Here is a 14,593-nt window from a genome sequence, read left to right on the forward strand (position 1 = left end):
GGAAGAGAGAAAGAGTAGGCAAAGTTTGTTCACCTTCTGCAAATTCATAAAGAAACTTGTCTTGCTGTGGTAGAGAAGGGAGAGGTCTGATTCTTTTATCTTGTGCTGAGATTAAATAACTTTATTGGTGAAGGGATGGGAAGAACCATTTGCTTCTCCTTTGCATAAAAGAATCTTCACTGATGCTTCTTAAATCTCAGTTTTATACCACAGCAACCAGTAAGAATTTCTTTTAATGAGTGACTTCAGAAATGTCCCTGATTCAAATTAAAAGCACTATGTAACATGCATACATGTTAGCTGAAATAAGTAACCAGCAAGACAGCAGACTTCTTGAGATAAAGCAATATCAGCTATTTGTTAAAACTGAAAATGGAATGAATTAAAACAAGATTTGTAAATGCCTTTTTAAGACATGTTTGAATAAGCTAAACCACTGTGATACACAGTAAAGAGACACAGCTAGGTTGCATTAAGCCTTCAGCTTGCCCCCATTCCTTCTGCACACATTTAAAATACCAGAATCACAGAATGGTTTGGGTTGGAAGGGACCTTTAAAGGTCATCTAGTCCCCCTGCCATGGGCAAAGACATCTTCCACTAGATCAGGTTGCTCAAAGCCCCATCCAACCTGACCTTGAACACTTCCAGGGCGGGGGCATCCACAGCTTCTCTGGGCAATCTGTTCCAGTGCCTCACCACCTTCATCATAATAAATGTCTTCCTTATTTCCAATCTAAACCTACCCTCTTTCAGTTTAGAACTGTTGCCCTTTATCCTGTCACTACAGGCCTTGGTAAAAAAAAAATTCTTTATGTAGTATTTCACAACAGTGGTAAAGATGACAAAGTTGGTGTGAATGAACTGATAACATTGATTAAAAAAAACATTTTTTTTTCAGAAACAGGTGATCTTAAATCAAACAATAAGGTTTGGTCACTTGGGACAGGAGAAGGTAGAACCTTAAGACCTAACTTAGAAAGTTTGACCAGCAGTGATGATTTGGACACTTCAGAGTTTTGTCTCTAGGACTGTTTATAAAAATCAAATCTAAATACAAATACTAAAGGACTGAAACTACTATTAGATATAATAGTAAGTACTAATAGTATGAATGCTATTTTTTAAAAGTTTACATTAGTGGAAATGCATCAATAATAGTGCTTTCTTCAGCTTTTTTTTTTTTAAACTATTTCCTAGTTGTATTCCATAGCAACAGAAAGAACACATTGAAGGTGGTTCTCAATGTTAACTGTATGAAATAAATCAGAATGATTGCTTTTGTTCTAATTGTCTCAAATTTTGTTGTTGTTTAACTGGATTTCAAGACATGGAAGCTAATACTTGAAGCCACTTTGAAAAGCAATGAGCAATGCAAGCATGGACTATACTTGGCAATTGAAGCTTTAGGCTGTTTTTTTTTTAACACAAAATAGAGATATGTAAGCAGCATATGCAAAGACAGTCACCAATATTGCCATTTAACAGCCGGAACATACTGGACTATACACACCAGGTTCCCAAGAGCTTGCACTCCACTTGCTTGTCCTTTCCAGCATATCGTCACTATTATTGCTCGCATCAGTATCCTTGTCCATACCATAGCCATTTTCAAGCAAGCCCATTTCTATTCAGGTAAGTGTGTTAATTCCAGCTTATGCATTTGAGTTTGGTGCATTCAGGACAGCAGAAATCAGGCCTTGCATATGCATCACAGATTAATTATATTTACTACAGAATGGAACATTATGAACTAGACTACCCAACAATGTTAAAACGAGTTCAGATGAATCAAGGAGGCTATCAAACACTGTGTCATTAGCAACACATATGGAAGTTACATGGATATGTCTATATGAGTTCTATGAAGCACATTTTACTATGTGTAAGAATATACCATGAATATATACACACACGTATATATATACACACCACAACAAAAGACAATGTAAGGCAACATTACTTCAAGCATACCATTAGCACTGAACAGGATTAAAACAGAAAAAAAAATAGTAGTCCACAGATTATTAGCCACAGCCAGTCACTAACAAGAGAAAAAGAATTCCTCATTGTGCATTTAAAGACTTTCTTTTTTGGAATGCATCTCACATTGTCCTAAATTATGAAATTAAATAACAGTTACAGTCACTTGACTAAATCACACAAGTATTAGAAAAACTGAAGTTGCAAAAATAACTTCACAGACATGCAATGCCCACCTTCTACCTGTCTTAACACAAGGACCTGTGGAACAAGAATGGTTGGATTGTCACCCACAAATGGGTCTGAACATGCATATATGCAAATACAGGATCATTCCTTCCTAGCAGTTTTCAAGTAAACACTTGAGAATGTCATGGTTGCACAATTGAAATAGGTTGCAAGTTACAAGCTGATTATCTTATAGAGGTCTGTAACATTGTGAAAAACAAACTTAAGGACAAAGTGAAAGATAAAAAGCTTGCCAATTACATTGAATGAAGTATTCCTATAGGATGGCTTTTATCAGTTGATTGAACTTCATACAGAAAACAAGTTGTATCAAAGTCCTGTACTGCAAATAATCTAAACTGGATTTTTTTGTCAGATAGCTAAACTGTTGCGAATTTGCACATATTAAAAAAAAAGAAGTTGACTCTGTACTAGCTATTTGTGTAGCAGACTGTTTTCTGACAGCATCCAAACACAAAAACCAGGCATAAAATGAATGCAATTAGTTTGTTGGGAAAGTTTTCTAAAACGTTCCAATAGATCAGGGTGCTACAATAGGAAAGGAGCAGAAATATCACAACAAATCACCTCAGGTAAGAAATTCCTATGGAAGCAAAGGCACCAAGCCTAGGAACAATTTGATTAAACAGTTGCCTTTTTTCTTTCCCCACCTATACAAAAAACTCTTGGACCACCAGAGTTCTGCAAACTATGAATGTTTGAGACTTCTGCTTTAAGTTCCTGAAATGTCAAACACAGCTCTACAGTTAGTGCTGAAAACCAAACTATTTTATAAATCGATTAAATTTAAAAAATCTTAACATCAAATTAGCAGATATACTTAAAACCCAAAGACCAAAGGCTAAAACACCACAGGTGAGACATTAAAATATCTTCTCACACTTTTAACTATAACTTCTACAATGGCTAAAGATATCCATAATTCTTTAAAACTTGACTAAGATACTTTGTATCTCTCTTTGGGGATTTGTAACTGACTTTTTCATGAGAGCCACTAACAAATACACCATTCATATAAGAAACAGGTATCTGTATTCTTCCAATGTAGTTTTCCTTTTCAAATTCAAACTGTGGTCTTTGAAATGATGCACTAGTGTACTTCATATGAAGAAGGTGTGGTGAGGAAATGAACTAACTTTTGCAAATCCGGTAACATAGTAAGTGATAATTACACAGCAATAATTCTCCAGTTTTGTAAGGCATATACAGTTTGCCATTTAAGCACCAATTTTGTTACTGAGAAGTCTTACAGCTTTTCAGAGCTGTTTTAGAAACAAAAGGAGAACATTTTAAGATAATTTTGCCCTTAAACAAAATATATTATTGTTCTCCACTACCCTGAATATTCTTTGCATTTTCTATGTTTTTTCTGTCCTCTGTGCAATTCCTTGGACTGATGGAGCAAAAATTATCAAAGGAAGGGAGGAAACTAGTCACAAATTTTCAGCTTTATATTTAATAAATTGGTATTATTCAGAAAAGACACAAGAGCAAACTACTAGCAATTTAAGATTCTGTCTTAGGAAGCAGAACTGTGCTTTTAGTCTGTTTTTTTTTTTCTGATTGTCAGCAAAACCAGTCACCATTGCCACAAAACAGTGGGGCAATGATGTTATGATATGTTATGTTTGATACAAGCATTTAAAGTTTTCAGAAGCAAAGTTTTGCAATAGTAATTTGAAGGGCTACTTATGACTTATAAATGACTGAAGCTATCACTAGGTTAATGGACCTTGTGATCCAGGATGCTCAGGTGTATGAAAACAGCCCTCAGAAAAATCCTAAGTGGAGAAAAAAATGAAAAGTAAAAAATAAAAAAGAAGAAAGAAAGAAAAAACCCAACTCCAGACTACCTCTACCATATTCAACACTTCAAGTTTTCCTATCGTGCAGTAATTTCAAGTTGTCCGATGGTATAAAAATTGGAGTGGATACAGACATGTGAGGCCAAAGAACAAGTGACTGAGAAAACTGAAGTGACCTACAGCGTCTAGAGGAAAAGCAGCTGGAATCAATGAAGGCAGGTTTGGTAACAGTAAATCAAATTCTATTGCCAAGGACAGAAAACAGAAATGGAAAAGATGTGAGAAGGGAAGAATCATAATCAGAGAGCAGTCCAGCTACAGTCATTTAATAAACCAGTTTAATCATATTTCATCAAGTGTTGTACCTAAACTTTTCTTTCAGACATAGATAGCAAATACTCCAGAGGCTGCAAAGAAAATAGTCTGAGAAGATAATAATAATAATTATTATTATTATTAATAATAATCAAAGCAAGGGAAGTACTTTATAAAATGCACTTACTGCCCCAGTTGCAAGCTTTAAAGGTTAGTCATGCTCAGTATTATGTAATGTGTGAAACATCTGTAGCCCTGGAAACATTCTTTGTTAGAGAACTCTTTCTGTAATTGGAAACTACGTTGGAACAAAGCCAGATGTAGTAGCCTGAAACAAAAATAAAACAGTGCAGAAAAAGTCAAGAGATAATAGTCCAGTGGTTAAGTGCCTTCTGGGAGCACATATCTCATAGATTGCTCTTTGTAGGTTTTTTGGTGCCGTCTTCTTGGTTGGGGTAAGGCCAGACTATGTTTTGGTTTTGAGAGGTCAAAGGAGAGAAGATGCTCTGTTTCAAATCCACTGAAAAGTTACTCAAAATAAGCTGTTAGAGTTTGAGATATTCTCTTTCTTGTTGCTCTCTCAACTAAGCATTGAAGTTATTATGCAAGTATTAGCATTGAAATTATTTTGGCAGAATCTCCAGTGACAGAGATTTGCCAGATCACAGAATCATGCTTTGATTTCATTTTTGTTAGCTGCCTACAATACAACCAGCCATAGGCCACTTGAAATCATCTCCTAAGGGCTCCACAAATCCAGAGCAGAAAACCCATTCACTGTTTTTGAGCAACATGATTTTCCTCATTTTTATATTTTGGGGGAAAAAATGCTGCAGGAAGACCTCATTCTTCTCTGTATGTCTCCCCATTGACAGCTTTATCACATCAAACACAGGCGGCTTCACTGATACTTTCAGAGCCTCACAGCCGATCCCCACCCCACTGAACACTTTTCCTGGCTATCAAGAGGATGACTCCCATTTCTGATTGGCCTATGACACCAGCCTCAAACCACCCAGTTTCATGTCAGCATTTTCATTCTTTCTTGGCTGCTTTTCAAGCTTGGCAGGAGCTTATTAACACTTCAGAAGTCTGTCTTTTAATCCTCTTGCCAACTCCTCATTAAGAAACTTTCTTCTGCCAAGATGGCTTAAAAAAGTCCAAACCACACGCTTGACAGCAGTTAGAATACTCATGCTTTTGGTCTTACACTGCAGCAGTGAGAATCTTAGAGGAGGAACTGTCTTTCTGCTCATTACGCTGCACGATGCTTACCATGATCTTGATCTGCAGCACATTTTTGCAGTGAGGGTTTGCATTAGCTCATCTGCAGCAAATGCAGAAAAAAGTGTTAGCTAGGCCTCCATGTAACCCCTCTACATTTAACTAACTTCACAGGTCTCCTTGCATTGAAATTCTTACAAACATAAATCACGTGTAAAAAGCTTAGGCAGGAGTATGAAGTGGAGTAACTGTCAATGATTGCCTCCCATGTCTCTCCTAATTTATTTTAAAGAGTATTCACAAGAGGACCCATGCCACCACACTCCAGCCCAGTCACAACTCCAGAAAAAAATAGACCAAAGCCACCTAAAGGATAGTAAAGCTATCTTAATATTAAAAGTACAGAAATGGAAAAGCATTCACAGATCACAGAATCATAGAATGTTTTGGGTTGGAAGGGACCCCTAGAGGTCATCTAGTCCAACCCCCCTGCAGTGAGCAGGGACACCGCTAACTAGATCAGGTTGCTCAGAGCCCCGTCCAAACTGGCCTTGAACGCTTCCAGGGATGGGGCCTCCACCACCTCTCTGGGCAGCCCGTTCCAGTGTTTCACCACCCTCACTGTAAATAATTTTTTCCTTATATCTAGTCTAAACCTACCCTGTTTTAGTTTAAAACCATTACCCCTTGCCCTGTCACAGCTGGCCCTACTAAAAAGATTTTCCCCATCTTTCCTATAGGCCCCCTTTAGGTACTGAAAGGCCGCAACAGAAGTCATCAAGTAGACTGTGGATCTGCAAAAGCATACTTGTGAAGTGACACAAACTTTCATTATGACTACAACTCTTGCTCCAGAATAAACATAAAAATATTGCTTAAGTTTGTACTGACAAGGTTAACTTTTATCCATAGACAAGAAAATTTTGTCATTCTGTGGAAAATCTGACTTCTATTTTCTTATTTTTTTGTTAAAATTTTCACTCACTTCTGAGACAACCAGAACATCCAATTTTTATAGAGAAACTTATCGCAAAACCAAGAAATCTTTTCTCCCCTCTGAATTCTGCAATATGTGTAAAGAAACCTATGTTTCCACCCCTTCAAAGCCTTTGGTCATCAACCCTTGCTTCTTGCTGCGCTCACTTATATTCCTGTATTATATATTCAGGAGAACTGAGTACATTAATCCATTGAAGCCCATATTTCAGTATTCTGAATGTACATCAAATGTAAGATCACTTGAATATTAAAATGATGCTGTGTATTATATGAACTTGTGAAGAAAATAATCGTGAAAGTTAACACATTAGAAAGGTACTACTTACACAGGCAAATGTATCAATAAATATTTTCTTTAAACACTAAAAAAAGCTGTCAAAGGATAGCAAGCCTGAGATTCTCTGTCATGAAGCCTTATCACTCACCAGATGGGAAGTGAGAAGTTTGACATTACACATATTTTGATCCTTCTCATAATATTATCATCTAACACTCAAAATATCTATACTGTATTTTTTACTCCACACACCGGTGGAGTTCTCAGACAAAACACAGGAAGCTCAATTTTTCTGGGATGAACTCTACAGATTTTAAACAATAAAAGAAGTGCTTAAGTCAGATAATCACTAAGAGCATACCTGCTTAGTTACAATACAGAGAGAAGGGAAGAAAAAGTTACCTTTTTAAAAATTCCAGCCAACATTACTAGCAGGCTCCAACACACTTGCCTAAAAATCTGGAGAAATATCCCATCAGAGAGCCTATAACTTACCTATGGTAGGATTCTGAAAGCAATTTTAAGTATTAAGTCATATTCTCTATTGTGCAAAGAGAAAGCAAGGCAAAAAGCAATGTTGATTTACTGTTTTATATTGTTGTGCCCTTCTTGTTATTGTTATTACCCTTTATTATTTGCAACATCCATTTCTGTCATAATTTAATGTATGTACTCGTCTTCCTATTTAAAAGACACCTCATGCATGTTTTTATGTATTTTTTGATGCATAATGTTTTGATACATAATATTTTTATTGATTTAGTAGTAAATTTAAAATGAAAATTTTTGTTTCCTAAAGCAGGCTGTGACTATTGTGGACATAATTCACAGTCGTTAACATTCCTTTTTCCAATTTAACCATCTAGGAATGGATTAATTCAATTAAGAGGACTGATCTCAGCTTTTTCCAGATTGTTTGGAAATTCAAACAGACATCCCTTTTCCAAGATTTGTTCCCACATCACTTACACAATAGCACAGTCCCATCGCTCTACTCAACGCTCATTTGCTGTGGCATGCACAAAACATTCGAGACCCCTACATTAATTTCCCTGCAGAGGGTGGAGTGCTATTCACAATTTCTCCATTTGCAAAAAAAAAAGTATGCCACCCCTCACATCTGCTCCCAAGTATATGGTAGTAGAACAACCTCATTCTCTTCCACTGATACTGCTCCAATATATACTTTAATATATTACTGGCTCTGGGAAGAGGCAGGTGGGTCGATCGTTCCATAGTAAGAGGATTTAGCTGAGAGGTGGGCTACCAGCATTTCAGTCCCTGCTCAAAAGAAAGGGCATTACACAGCCCTCCATAACACAGTTTTAATGCTTTACACTTTTTTGTTTAATTATTATTTGTCTGTCATTTTTTAGCAGGTCTAGGGCAGCATCAAACTCCATACAGACAAAAAGAGTAGGGATACAGATGGAGTGATATAAGATACTTTTGCACTTACCAACCTGGACAACTCAAATGCAAAGTATTTCAACTCAGATGTTCAATCCAGCAAGCATATCAGTTAAGGATGAGCTTTTTTTTAAAAAGGGACAAGAGACAATTAAGCACTTGAAGCTCAAAGCAGTTTCCCTTCTCAGATTTGTGCATCATCTGGCTATTGATATAGCTAGGAAAACAGTTTAAAATTAGAGAAGTGACTTTTAAGATTTTTTTTCCCTAGCAGAATCAATTAGATCAAAGAAACTAAGGAGGAGAGGTTTTGAGATTAACAGTGCACACACCATACATCTAAATCTCACAGAAGAAAGAAGAAAAGCTATAAAAGTCTTTGTGCAGGATTTGTTCTGTTTTCTTTAAAATAAACTGAAATGTCACATTAGTCATTACATTCACAGTGAATGAGTCATCATACCCCAAAGGAACTTAAGGCTTTCACATATAATTATCTTACAAGAACATGCCTACAAAAAAGTTCAAAGCAGAAATGCAACAAAGTATATACATCAGAGTTTGAAATGACACTCCCTTTTTAAGAAAGCATGGATCACATACTGTGCCTTTCTTCAAAGGTAAACATTCTGCTTGGCCTACCCGATCCTGAACAACACCCTCCTTCTTTTATTACGCATAATATAGGTTTGGTTTATTCATAGAAGAATTGTACCAGCATAGCTAGGAGTGCACAGAAGGATTCTGCTCTTCAGAGACATACAGGTATTCTGGTGTAAGCCCCTGTGTAAGTACACCACCAGCAAAACCATTTTTTCATTTGCAAAGACTGTTCCATTTATGACTTGTGATTTTCTTATACCAGTACAACTTCAAGTTTGCCTACACAGCTTATTAGTATTGAAAAACTTTAGTGATATGCTTATACTTTATCTACCTAACAAGACATAAGTAGTCCTATACAGGGAGAACTACTACTTAAAGACTAAGGCGTAACTAAAAGAAAAAAAAAAGAAAAAAAAGCTAAGTAAGGATGCATCCCCAAGGTTATGCAAGAATTTAAGGTCAGAAGAAATTCAGGTCTTTCATTGATGATTCTAACTGCAAGAATTCATTCCGAGTCAAGTAAATATTGTATGGAAGACATGTAGACTTGCTTTTTCTGGTTCCATCTCAACTCAGAGAAAACAGTAACGTTGATCCAATTAGGAATTCTTCTCTTTTATGTCCTGCTTACCCTTTAATATTCAGAACTGAAAACAAACCTGGATGTGACCAATAAGAGGCATACTGCTCCCATTTATTAATAAACCATATCTATACATCACAGTGGTTCATGACTTAAAAAGCTTACAAAAAAATGACTTACACTCTTCCTCCTCCTGCCAAATCCAAGTTTTGTTCGTAGACTTTTGTGGGACCCGTTTGGAAAACTGAACTTTACCTCACATGGTTAGCTTTGCTAGGTTCCTTCTACAGGAAGTAGAAGAGAAGTTTCAAATTATAATTGAGGGCACCTAAAATCAGGCTCTCAATGGGAATTACCCCCTAGAAAGTAAGTGGTGGATAACAGATGACGAAGGGAGCTGAGAAAGATGGGTCTCCTTAGGCTAAAATTAACTTCTGTCAATATCCCTCTTCAGTCACATCTTTGGTGGTTTCAGAAGTTTAACAGGTACAAGACGCATATGTTTTACATATATTACACACTTCTCAGGCTATCCACATCCTTGAAAGTATTTTCTCTGGCAAACACACAGCTCATTTTTTATTATTTGTTTCAAGGGAACCTGCAAAAGATATTGTATATGCCTTCAAAAAAAACCAACCCCAAAACCCCAAACCTCAGTGTACTTAAGTACATATTACTTTCAAACACAACAATTTTCTGCCACTTACACCTAGATACCCAGCAGTTTATATTTTAATTAATGAATGACCCTAATGAGAATATTACCCAGAGAACTCAAGCATCAAGAAAACAATGAAGGCATAGGTACAAATGACTCCCTGGTCTGGGCAAGCTGCTGCTGTTACTTCCAAGGATGGATGGCTGATCAACTGTTGAGAACTGGCCACACCGGTTTTCGTATTTTGCAATAGTCCCATTCAACAATTAAGAGTAACCGACGGAATAGCCTGCTGCTGTGACTCAGCAGTTCACCTTATTTTTCCTTTCTGTAACTTTCTCTTACATTGAGATGGATATCCTGTAGCAGTTTCAGGGCTTAACTATATAGCTATAGATGCCTTGATTTCTTGCTTTTCCTGTAACATTAATTAAGCGCTTGAACTTCTCTTTCTTCACATGCCGCTCCTAGGTAGCTGCTCTCTAATTGTGGTTCTCTTTCTCCCAACTTCAACCACACTTTTATCCCTTCTGAAAGCAGAAAGATATAGTTTACACATTATATAGACATGGCTGGAGAATATCTTACTCACAAGACTACTATCTGTGTCAGGTTTCTATCTGGGTGAGAGTATAGTTTCTTCCCCAGAGAATAACAAAGAAGGCTGGAGCCACGTTATGTGACACCAGGAATAACGGCACTGGGTTGCCCAACAGGGGAAGGAAAGAAAAAAATAAAGTAAAAAAAAAAAAAAGTCTTGTTTTCACTAGTCACACAGTGCCTCAACATGAAAGACTTGCAAAGGGAAGAGAAGCACTGAAGAATGCATCAGTGGCTAGACTTCAGTTTAAGCATTACTGATCAAAGGCTGTAATTAATTATAAAGGCAAAAGCTATCACTAAAATGAGTAGGTTCCAAGAGAAAGCAAAAACGTGGGGTTTATTGTCTCTCTGGTGAAAAATGGCTAAGTTTTGTAGTAGAGCTCCAATTAATTCATAACTGGAAAACACTTTCATTTCAAGAGTGCGAAAGCTTCTACTACTTTGGAGACTTGTAATTGTAAACTCAGCTTTTGCTGCCAGAACTGAACAACTTAATTTGCAAGTCAATCCCCAACTTACTCTCAAATCCTCTCTAAAGAGACTTGATGCTTTTCAAGCATCAACCAAAAGCCTGTGTTTTTCTGTCTAAAAGATGTTAAAAATAGTGTAAGGGAAAGAACTGAAATGTCACAAAATGTGAAGATGAAAGCAGAATAAGGCAAAACTGGCTCACTGCATTTAACTGAAACAAAGCAAACTGAGTTTTTAATGAATTGCAAGCTAACCTTAAGGCAAGAAATCATGGGTACATTTTTACTGTTCTCTGTATCAATAAACTTGAGTTTCCTGCTCTTCAAAAAGAAGTGAAAACAGAGTCACATGCATAAACTGAGAACATCAGAAGATTATAAATCTTTGCTATTCTGAAAACTGTTTTCAAGTTTCCTGTCTGCCAAAGCAAACAGTAAACATCAGGACCACATTTATACCCTTGAAGAGCCTGTAAGCAGAAACAGAGGACTAGAGCAAGACATTAAACAAGACAAAAATTTCTGCTCTATTCCAGCTTGGAATGCATAGCACAGTGCAACTGTATTTCTGAAACTTCAGAATAAGTAAATCTGTATGCACACATTTTGTGGCAGATGCACTCACAAGAATAACATGGAACAGTCACACTCCACCAGAACATATGCTGTAGTCCAGAAACAGTCTTGAACTAACTCACTTCATTTCTAACAACCATTTGCACAGAGGTCAGAGTTGTGAGCCTTTACCTCCATAAATTTGCAGAAAGCAAGCACTCTGGTTATCATCATGGGCATAGACACAACAATACTTTTTTATCCAATGGAAAAAAAGCAGCATCACACTTCTGCATAACCGAGGGCACCAATTTTGAGAGAGAGGTGACTTTTGCGGCAAGACAAAAGCTCAAGTGTAGATCAAAAAAATCCAAATACTTCACTTTACAGTCTGAAGTGCTATAGGAGGAAAGTGGATCTCGTGTTGCATAGTGCAGCAAACTGATTCTCATTTTACAGACCTGAACAAGCAGTACTGGACAACTACCTGGCAAGTCACATGGGAAGCAATTTAATCACTACGACTATGATCCACATGAACTATTTTAAAGGTCACCTACACCAAGATCTTCAGTATCTTGAATATTATTCAAGAAATGAGCATGCTGAAGGTAGGTAATCCATGCTTTGGGATGACTAGCAAGCACAGGAATAAAAATATCTACCAGATAGACTTCTACAGTGCAAGCTACCTTTATACAAAAAGATGTCAGATTTACAAGTTACAGGCACTTTTTGTTATTTCAGTCAGAAGGCTAAGTCAGTCCGAAAAGGAGACACTGCTACACGAAACCAGTAAGAAGATCACCAAACACGCTAGTCATTAAGCATACTGCTCTATGCCTATGAGAGCCATTGAAATTTATCTGAGAGCTTAACACGTAAGACATCTGATCTTACATAAGAGTCAAAAGAGTACCTTACCTTCCTCTTACAACTTTGTCAATATACTTTCCCCACCTCATTCTACTGAGACTTTTCTCCTATTGTGCTTTTAAGCAAACCCAGACACATGTATCAAGGCTAACACTGGAACTTACTTGTCCTTAAAGCATATTGAGGTTGAATTCCAAATTCTATTCTCCACTGGTCACAGACCTAAGAAAGAACCACGCTTCAAAAGATACCATTTCAAGCACTATATTTCAACAATATGTGGTATTGCTACTCCAAATGAGAACTCATACATGTTGAGTCAGAGGGATGTTATCCATACCACCATTTGGATATCCCAATTTTGCTCAAATCAGATGGTTTTCATTCCAAAAAAGTACAAAAGTTCATTGGAAAAAAATCCCACACACAATCTTCAGACAAGAAAACAAACACATAAGACATGGTCCAAGAAGGTCTCATTATGTTTACTTTGGGCTATAGAAAGCCCAAGCTTAGCCTACAGAGGAACAGTCAAATGTAACATTATACTTATCCATAAGTATTTAAGAAAATGCCCATCTCAATTTATAACATAATTTTTTGAAAAAAATGCAATTTGTGAGATTTTAGCAGTAACAAGTGTCTATGTGCGCTAGTAACCATTTTAACACAGAAGTCACAAGTCAGGTAGGCAAGCCAATACTTAAATTTCTGGTTTCTGCTGAACTCTTTCATTGCACCACTCAAGACAGAATGTGTTATTAGCATTTCATATCCACCGGAATGGTAAAAAGCAGCCTGTCAGCAAATTACTAAAAAAAAATTCTTAAAAAAGACTTACAGTCACATCTACAATAAAAGCATTCTCAAACTATCTAACAGTTTTGATTTTTTTCAGTTTGTGTCCTTTGTGTCAAGCACTTTAAATATATATGCTAATCTAGTTAGTAGTCTGGTTAGTCACTTAAGTTTGGTCATGACTGCTTTTCACAAAAAAATACAAACAAAAATCCTTTCATTTTCCAAACAGGTATGAAGTAATTTGCATTCCATCATTATTTTTCCCCCCCAAGAACATTTATGGCCTTAACTTCTAACATGCTATCTTAAAGAGTGATGCAAAAGCTTTTACTAACTTTGTGTTTCGTCTACACAAGAAAATAGCCAACAAAACTAACTAAAAGCAAGTAATTTTCTTTTTACTATCACATCCACGTACAGGTTCAAATTTAACTTGGTTAAAAACACCATAGTAAGCCAAGAAAATACTACAAAAGTCACCAGGAGTCACACTAACACAGCTTACAGAAAAAAAAAGAAAGATTAATGTCCTGTTTGTTTACAGGCTAAGCCCTCACGCAGGTCTAAACGTTTAGCCACAGGCATTAAGTTTGAAATCAGCACAACAGTCCATGTTTGTAACATATTTGATCTTAACAGCAAAAGAGAAAACTGCACTGAAAAGATTGGTATAGAAGAGGCATTTACTTTTATTTACAAAATATAATTTTGTTCAGTTTTTGCATGCTTTCTGAGATTGCAGTATCAACAATATGTTAAGTTGTGCTCGGACGCTTCAGAAAATCACGTTTGGCGTTAACAGCACAGTTAATCAGCTTACATGACATTTAAATCTTCCAACTGCTTCTGTAAATGTTTTCTCCCTGTTTGAAAAACGAAGGCCCTAGTGTATCACCCGATCCTGTTGCTACACAGATTATCTGGTTGTGCAGCAAAGACACATCAGATATCCCCAGATGACAGCACAGGTTGATTAGAAGTTATGGCTCTATTTTTTTTAATTTTTTTTTTTTTTTTCAAATCTGCAGAACTAAACAGTAAGTTCTACTGATACGATCAGCTTCCAAAACACAGCATGACTGTTAGTAATGGTGCCTTTATCACAAGGCGGCGGGGCGGGGCAGCGGAGGGGAGGGGAGGGACGACCCCCTGCTGGCCAAACACCCTTCTAATACCC

General features: G+C 36.8%; 1 long non-coding RNA gene across 1 annotated transcript in view; it reads right to left on the bottom strand.

The window, feature by feature from the left end:
- The window catches only part of LOC118452412, a 25,202-nt gene that overhangs the window by 8,866 nt on the left and 1,743 nt on the right, over nt 1-14,593 (bottom strand). Inside the window, exon 2 of the long non-coding RNA XR_004842183.1 lies at nt 10,709-10,714. This is a non-coding gene — a long non-coding RNA (uncharacterized LOC118452412). The remainder of the gene's footprint in view (nt 1-10,708; nt 10,715-14,593) is intronic.

The sequence above is a fragment of the Egretta garzetta genome, unplaced genomic scaffold (assembly GCF_000687185.1).
Source record: "Egretta garzetta isolate BGI_Z169 unplaced genomic scaffold, ASM68718v1 scaffold175, whole genome shotgun sequence".
Taxonomy (NCBI): domain Eukaryota; kingdom Metazoa; phylum Chordata; class Aves; order Pelecaniformes; family Ardeidae; genus Egretta; species Egretta garzetta.